This window comes from Peromyscus eremicus, chromosome 4 (genome assembly GCF_949786415.1).
Source record: "Peromyscus eremicus chromosome 4, PerEre_H2_v1, whole genome shotgun sequence".
In the NCBI taxonomy this organism is placed as follows: domain Eukaryota; kingdom Metazoa; phylum Chordata; class Mammalia; order Rodentia; family Cricetidae; genus Peromyscus; species Peromyscus eremicus.
Window position 1 is genome coordinate 129907406 of NC_081419.1, and position 8998 is coordinate 129916403.

An 8998-nucleotide genomic window follows, 5' to 3' on the forward strand; every position below is an offset into this window, starting at 1 on the left:
CCAGTGTCAACCTCTGACCTCCACACACTTGCACACAAATGCACCCAACACACGTACCACACATTCACAAACATGGAAATAACATGTGCTGAGGGAAGGAAACAGAACAAGAAAATACCCAGAGTAGCCAGATCCACGGGGTGAACGAAGAGGACCGCCAGCAGTGTAGACTTTGAAACGGTGGTTTGTGGTGGGGCACTTGGGAAAGTACAAATGCCCATCTTACTCCTCAGGCCTCAGGGGCTTGAGTCCTGAAGCACACCCAGTTTCGAGTGACATTTTTAAGCAGTAACACGTCATACTTGATGCCCGGAGCACCTCTGGGACAAAGTTTGTCACACGCCGTCATTGTGAAGGTAGCACCTTGAAGTTGGATTGTTGGATTGTTCCTCAAGTGGCCCTGTGTCTCCCCAGATGCCCCTCTCTGTATACAAGAGTAGCTGCTGTTTGAAGAATGCTCTGTAACCGACAGTTAGCCCCATTTGGCTCGTAGGAAAATGAGCTCAGAGAACATGACTCTGGCAGGGCCACACAGCAGTAAGTATCGAGGACGGGAGTCAAGCCCATGCTCACTGGCACCCATAGCCCACCCCACTGTGCTGTCTTCACAGCTGGTTTACCCTCTGCCTTTTCTGTGTGGAGCGCCCTTCCCTCCTTCCCCTGCCCAGGTCCCAGGCTTGGCTTTGCTGACGAGCAGCTATGTGACCGTGGACAAACTGGTTTGGGGGCCTAAGTCTCCTTATATAGAAGAGAGTTAGCTTGGATTTGGAGGTTCTGATACAGATTTTCCAGGGTCCTCCAAGTGTTAAAAGTTGGCTCTGTGTTATTTTACAAATTTCAGAAGGGAAATGACATTCGTACAAGGCAGTATGTCTGGGGCATGAAACAACAGGTCTCTTGTTTGAAGCAGAAATGATAGAATGTTGAGTCTGCATGTCCCAATCAGCAATCCTCTGTGTCTGTCTCTGTCTGTCGCTCGCGCGCTCTCTGTGTGTGTGTGTGTGTGTGTGTGTGTGTGTGTGTGTGTGTTTACACGAGTATGGAGGTCAGAGGACAACCCTGAGCAATCGTCTTTCTCTTATCCCCATGTTGGTCTAAGGGATCAAACTCAGCCATCCTGTTTGAGGAATAAAGAATCTGAAAACAAGTTAATTATTATTTAATGCTTGCAGGATTTATGGAAGAGAAGCTATAGAAGTAGTCACCATAGCTGATCTCAGGGCTCTTTTCCAGTTTCAGCACATCCAGACGTGAAGCTATTGGCAAGACCTGGCCTGGTTTTCAGATCTCAAATGCAGGCCTCCTGGGGTCTGGCTCTTATTTGCAAGGCTGGCTTATCCTATTAACAGAATCAGCAGCAGCAATAACTTGCCAGCCCCTCCTGCCAGCCCCATGACAAGCCCTTCTTTCTCTGAGCCTAGATCTAACATCTCACCACTTGAGCAGTGAAAGAGTTCCCTGCTGTTGATTGCCTCTTACCATCAGTAATTATGTCCCCAACGTCATCCCTTGTAAATATTATTTAATATTTCCAGGGCACTGTGACATGTTGGTCTCTCTAGCTAATCAGACATTGGCTTGACTGAAATACCATCCCCTGCTGAAGTGACTGGAAACAGTCAAAGTCAAAACCAACAGTGAATCACACCTGCAGACTCAAAACATAATGGCAATGCTCACCTGAGCTGCCCGGAATCCTGGAGCCCTTGTGGTCCTTAATTGTCTCAATTTCCTGTTGAGCACAGACATCTCAGATCTTATGTCTCCCTCCCCTGGGCAGGATTAGTCCCATTAGACCCATCTGGACCTTTCTTGCTGTGAAGTGGCCATGGTCTGGGTCCTGGTGCTTTCTCCCCCAGAGCCCTGGGCTCCTGCTATGGACTGTCTTGCTGTGATGTGGGATAAGCCAGAAATCAAGGCTGTTGCTGGGGGCTGCTTGCTCACTGTCCTAGTCCTGCCTTTAGCCCCCTCCTTGGTGGCCAGGCCTGCTCCATCCTGATACAGTCTGGTAGTCTGTGCAGTATTCTCTGACCGTAGGCTCCAGGGAGGTCACACCATGTTAGCAGCACTCCAGCTGTCTGAAGTCCGGGACCTGTCACAATCCAGGGGTCCCCTTTTCTTGGATCTTTGGCTTCTTCCTTCCCCTCTGTCAGTTCCCCAAATGTTTACTGCATGCTGACAGAATTCCATCTTGAAAGTAAACTTGAAAGAATTGCAGGGCCTTCCCCAAAGAGTAGGCAGGGGTGAGGGCAATGTGGAAGAGGTGTGCATACTGAGCATAGTGGGGACCTGTGGAAGAGGCCAGAGGAACAGTTGGGCCACTCCTCATCCCACCAACACTTCGCCGGTGTGTGCCACATCCCAGAGCTTACCTTCCAGTGTGGGGAGCAGATATTAGCAATAAGAAAGTCTTTGGGCTGAGGGAGCAGGGTAAGAGAAATCAAGGGTCCTAGCAGGGTGAGCAGAGATGCTCCCATTTGAATGGGGTCAGTTTTGAGCAAAGGTTAGGGAGGAACAAGTCAGGTATCTGGAGGAAGTTTTCTAGGCGGAAGCAGCAGATCACGGGCCCTGGGGCCGGGGCAAAGGTGAGGATGAGAGCGGAATGGCGGAAGTGGGGAATGGTAGAAGGAATCAGGTCGGAGGGGACCGGACTGCCCCTGGCTTAAACCTGTAGTTGGGGTGTTTAGGTAGAAGAGAGACGTGATCTGACTTGTCTTGACAGCACTGCTCTGTTGGACACAACTGTGGCAGGTAGGGTGGACACAGGAAACCTGTGAGGAGCTAGTGCCACTATCCAGGTGAGAGGTGATCCTCTGACCCAATCAGGGTGAGAACAGCACTCCACCCGCTCTGTGTCTTGATTCAGTTACAGGAAGACTGGGCACCTCCAGAAAGCCAGTCACCCCAATTTCCCTTATGTCACAGACTACCTCTGTGTCTGTCTGCTCTCCCAATCGCTCCGTGGACTCTGACTGCCCTTCTCATTCTCACAGATCCATGTGGGGCAGAGAGGGAGTGTTGTGAGGTCTGTCCCGGGTCTAGGGGACAGGATGACAGTGGAGGACTCGTGGTTCTATTGAACCACTAGGTAAGTCAGGCCCCTCTCGGCTGTGGTACACCTGTGTGGATGTTCCTGAGGGGCACCAAGGAAGGTCTCTGTGGGACTAACAGTTAGGAGTGGGTGCATGCTTCCTGGTCAGGAGCCACGCAGGCATTTCTTCTAGTAACTGGAACTGGCATGTGTTGGGGCCCTGCTCACAGGACACTGCCCTGGGTCCTTCACCTACTGTCCTCAGTCTAGAGCGCCAGAGCTTCGGGGACAGCGTCATCCTTCCGTGGACAGATAAAGGAGCCAAGGCCAAAGCATCAGGGCACGTCCTCTCAGCCACCAGCCCTGATCACGTGACCTGCTATGTATCCGCAGAGGTTCTGAGGAGACCTGTGCTGTCACTGGGCAAGGTGGTGGGCAGATGCCTGGCCTCTTGCTCATGTTTCACACCTAACTGTGCCCATATTGGGCCTGTGGGCACACTGGACCAGACACAGGAGGAGGAGTAGCATCAGACCAGAGAAAGCTGTCTGCCCTGCTCCTGTGGACCTCGGGCTACCAGGGGGCTGCCTAGGCCAGAACACCCTGCATGGAAACCTCTCCTCCCTCAGTCCCTCTCCTGCCAGAGCTGCTGGAGAGCTTTGCAGAAGGCTTTTACTTGAGAGAAAGATGCTGCCTGATGAGGGATAAATTACTTCTCTGTTGCTGGGAGAGGATACCATGGTTAAGGTGACCTGTAGAAGGAAGGGCTTGTTTGGACTTGTAGTTCTGGATGGATGAGTCCAGCACCACCACTCTATAGGCAGGGCAGAGAGAGTGAACTGGGAATGGCATGTGGCTCTTGAAACCTCAAAGCCCACTCTCAGTGACGCACTTCCTCCCGCCACACCTCCTAAGCCTCCCCAAACAGTGCCACCAACTAGAGACCAAATATTCAAATGCTGGAGACCCTCAGAGACATCTCATTCAAAGCACCACAAGGAGCTTCTGGGGGCTGAGCTGATGACCAGAGGCCCGCCTCCGCCGCTCCTCAACAAAGCAAGCACTGGTGTTCCAAGTGGAGCAGCCTGAGCTGGGACCAGGCAGTGGCAGTGACCAGAGGTCAAGGGATTCTCTATCTGAAGAACGCCACATGTTCTTCTTCCTCTTGAAAAGTGTCCATTTGTACATTTTTCTACTGGTGTCTTTGGGTGGTTTGAAAAATACACACTCACCTTATAAATACTATTTATTTATTTATTTATTTATTCATTCATTTATTTATTTATTGGCAGGATCTCACTAAGTAGCCCTGGCTGGTCTGGAACTCACTGTGTAGACCAGGCTGGCCTCAAACTCACAGAGATCTACCTGCCTCTGTCTCCCAAGTGCTGGTGTTAAAGATACACATCATCAAGCCCATCATCAAATATCTCAATACTGTAAATAAATATAAATGCCAGTTACTTTGCAATTTTGTGACGTTTGTAAATACATGCTTTACTTTATGCCACGTGTCAAGATTATCCATTTGATCTGATTTTTTTCCCGTCACTTCAATGCCTGAAAGTCCGTTTCTATCTCGAGATGAAATGCACACTAACCTATATTCTGTTCTAGTTTTTCCAATGCTCTTCTCTTCTTTTGCCACGATAAAAACCCTGTTCCCACAGCCTGCTCTGTGCAGCCCCGGTGCTGCCTCACACTCAGACCTGTCCTCTATGTTTTCCTTCCCACATTTAAAGTCCAACCACACTATCTCACATCTCCAGCCTGTCCTTTCCTCGACCACCAAGGCCTTCTCACAAACTCCTGCCATCCCCTCATGGCATGTACAGTCTAAGTATACACAGCTGGCACTTGGGACTGCAGCCTAGGGGTGTGCAGACCTCCTGATGCTTTCCCACCTCCAAGCAGCTGCTCACATCCTGCTCTAAGTGGGTAACTACCATATCGAGTGGAAGATATTCTCTCTCTCTCTCTCTCTCTCTCTCTCTCTCTCTCTCTCTCTCTCTCTCTCTCCCCTCCCTCCATCCATCTTCCCTTTTCCTTCTCCATCTCCCCCCACCCCATGTCTTCACATAGCCCCAGAGTGCCCAGTATCCAGTGACTGCCCAGCTCACTTCACCAGATTAATTTGGATTGATAGTACAAGGCCAAATGGCCTCTTCCATGGGATGCTCCTTTTGGAAGGTGCAAAAAGACCCTAGTGTCTCTTTGAGTTATGCCACCGAAAGCCTCTCAGTTGGTTAATTATCCCCATAACAGAAAGCCCTGTACCTGAGTTGTGTTCCGAATCCCACACAGAAGGAAGCTGAGCCAAGAGAGGGCAAGAAAGAGCTAACAGCCCTGGAGCGCCTAGATTCAGCCCTGTCTGCAGCCAACAAACCCAGGCTTCCTTCCGCACGGGCCAACAGGACAGCTCTTTTTTTTTTTTTGTTTTGTTTTTTTGTTTTTTTTGTTTTTCGAGACAGGGTTTCTCTGTGTAGCTTTGCGCCTCTCCTGGAACTCACTTGGTAGCCCAGGCTGGCCTCGAACTCACAGAGATCCACCTGGCTCTGCCTCCCGAGTGCTGGGATTAAAGGCGTGCGCCACCACTACCACCCGGCTAACAGGACAGCTCTTAATTTAAGCCCCTTTGTATCAGGCTCCTGCTCACTGAAATGCCATCTCTGCCCCAGTGCTGGAAGGATGGGTGAGATGTGGTGACTGGCACTCTCATCCAGGGTGACAGTGAGCAGAAAAATTCTTCCTCAAAGCAAAGGAGCCTGACCTCAGAAAAGAGGTGACCAGAGAGGAGGTGGGCAGCCTGAAGCAACAGTACCCACTGGCCATTCAGCACGGAGGGAGAGCAGGAGTCCCAACTGAGACCCTCTCCCTTGGAGGTTTGGCCTTTGCTGCCTGCCCATCTGCAGAGTCCAAAGATGGCAAGAGTCATAAGGGGCCTGCAACCAGTCTTACCCTATGCATGGTCAAGCTATAATCCCCAGAAGGAAAACAACTCTTGTCACATGGTGACCATGAATTATTTCCTGCCCAAGCAGAGGCAGAGCTTGGCCTCTTCCATCAGCAGCCAGGACAGTGCCGCAGGCCTCTGTGAAGGCTCTGGAGGGCTTGGTGACGATTGATTTGTGGGTTTTGGCTATGCTATCCAGACACTTCCTGTGCTGCCACACAGGTGCCTGTGTGCCAAAGGAGGACTGGGATGGGGCTCCAAGACAGCTGCTGCTGTTCCCGATTTTTTGGCCACTGCAGGAAAGGCCCATGGCAGGCCAGGCCAGGACTGGCCCTCGCAGAGCGCTCCCTCAATGCCAGCAGCAGACCCAGAGGCACTAAGGAACTCTCCAGTGTTCATACAACAGTTGAGTCACATGCTTGGGCGAACCTACATCACTCTGACTTCCCTGCCCAGGGTCTTAACCCCTGCATCCAGACATGCAAATTTTGATGCCAAAAGGTTTGGCAGAGCAGACGGGTGGAGGACCTTGTGAGGACAGGGAGTGGGCACGCTGCTGCTCTCCACTCCACCCAGGACAACCTGTTAAAGATGAATTCCTGAGAGCTTTCAGTTTTTCAAGAGAAGCTGGGAATCTGGGTTTTTATGTGAAACTTCTCTATTTTTAAATGTTGGCAACAAATTGAGATTTCTAAAAAAAAAAAAAAAAAAAAAAGAAAGAAAGAAAAGAAAAGCACTGTGCAAGCCAACCAAAACCTCATTTGTAAGCCAGTGGGTTGCTACTTTCTGCCTAACTCTATGCTCTTCCTGTAGCTCGTCCATCTGTCTGTCCTCCCTGTAGTGTCCAGCAGGAGGACAGGCTTTCCTGGTTCTGGGTGGATGCACCCCTGGCCTGCCCTGGCACTCATTCACTTCCATGGTGGGGCGGGGCCTTTGGGCCGGGCTAAGAGAGAGGTTTGTGTTCAGTTTTTCAAGTATGGAGGCTGAAAGCCAGTGAGGCGGTTTCTGTAGCTCCACCCTATAATTCTCACTGAAGGATCTGTGGTACTTGTTCCTATGCCATGGTAAGCCATGGGCAAGCTCACCCTGACACACTGGTGCTGCTCATCGCCATGTGGCTTGCTAGAGGAAACAGGTGTTAGGATGTGAGCCCAGCCTTGCCCTGCTGATGATAGTGCCAGGGAAGTCCCTGAGCCTCTGAGGCTCCAGCCTTCCTCTGAACAATGGGGATGAAGCAACTCTCAGGATAAGCAGCAAGAACCAGCTGTGTACAGAAACATGAGGTATAGAGGTGGCTAGGCTCGCTTCTGAAAGCCTGGATACAGGAGGCCCTAGTCTCACTTTGTAACTCTCAACTGTCCAGGAACTCACAATGTAGACCAGGCTGGCCTTGAAATCATAGAGATCTACCTGCCTCTGCCTCCTGAGTGCTGAGTTTAAAGGCATTCACCACCATGCCCAGCTCAGCCTGGTCACACTTCCTCAGGTCACACTGAACCTTAGGTAACTGTCTGAAGAGGCTGGGAGAGGGAGGGCCTGGGGAACTGGCCATCACAGTTCTGTGGAACCAAAGATAGACCCCATATGACAAACCCAGCTCCCTCAGTAGCCACTGGGACAGTGCTGGCCACAGTGCAAGGGGCCAGGTGATATTATATCATCTGCTTCCTGTCCCCCATGGGGCAGATGGGGTCTCAAGGGGACTGTGCAAGTAGGGGGTGCGCTGAGGCTCTCAGGCTCACGGGTACCAGTGTGGGGAGGTCCCCATGACTCGCAGTTGATCACAGAGTGCTTCTGTTCCAGGGAGGGACCCAGACAGCCATGGCCAACTGAAGGAAGCTGCTCCTGGCAAATGACCTGTTTCTCTTCCCTCATCTCAGAAGTGGGGAGATGAGCCCAGACTTGGCACAGGCTATAGCTGAAGTCACCCAGCACACTTGTTCCAGGGCCACAGTCCAAGCTATTCCTCATTCAGAGTGGTTGCTGCTGCCAGGCTAGAGCCCAGACCTTCTAGATAAGGCTGTCCTGTGTGCAAGGTCCTTGAGCTAGGAGCCTCTGTTCTCACCCAGAAGCTGCAGCCCTCTGAGCATGCAGGAAGCTTGAGCCTGTGCAGTCCAGGTCCTCCCCGCCTAACCCAGAGGGGCTAGGGGTTCTCCATAAAACAGGAGCATTGTCTGTGCCTCCAGCTCCCAACAACCCCAGCTCCGCTTCTGAGAGCTACATACCCCTTCCCCAGGACCAGGAGACCCTGTAGCTCTTTAGTATGATGGGCAGTCAGGGTCTGTGCACCAAGACGCACTGAACTATGGCAATAAACTTACCCCTTGAGTCAGCCCAGTACTACAGGGGCAGGGGCCTGGCTAGAATGAGGAGTTGTACTTGCTTCATTTCTGTCCCACAGCCCTGAGGTCTGTGCCCAGCTCAGAGGAGAATAAGCAAGTGGGCAAATAATATCCTACCAGCAGCTTCAATCAAGCTCCTGTGTGTACCAAACTCTTAGCATAGGTCATCCGTCATTCCAGTGGCAGCCCTGTGCTGTAGAGGAAGCCACACCCTCCCCATCACCTGTTCAACTGCCTGTGCAAGGACCTCTCCAGAGCCCAGGATGGCTCTCTAATTTGAGCCAGAACAACCAGATACAGGCTTCCCCAGCATCTGTGACCAGGATGCTAGGGAGCAGAGTGGCCTTCCTCAGCTTCCCATGTCTGCAACTTAACCTCCCTTGGAATGGTCAAGGTTTAGCTCTGGGGACTTCAGAGGGCAAGGCTGAGATGCGGGTGAAGCCATGGGAGTTTACCTACAACCTTAGGATGGGGTAAACACTGATATCAAGGCTGCATCTCACAATGGATGAGCTCTGTGTTCTCAGAGGTGTGCACATAAAACCCAGAGCCTCATGGACTTGCAGACGTTCACTAGAAAAGCAACCTTTCTTGCCTGTGGCTGGGAGGTTGGTTTCTAGTTTTTGGGTCACAAACTTTTCTAGAACATTCTCCCCAAGTCATTCTCAACAA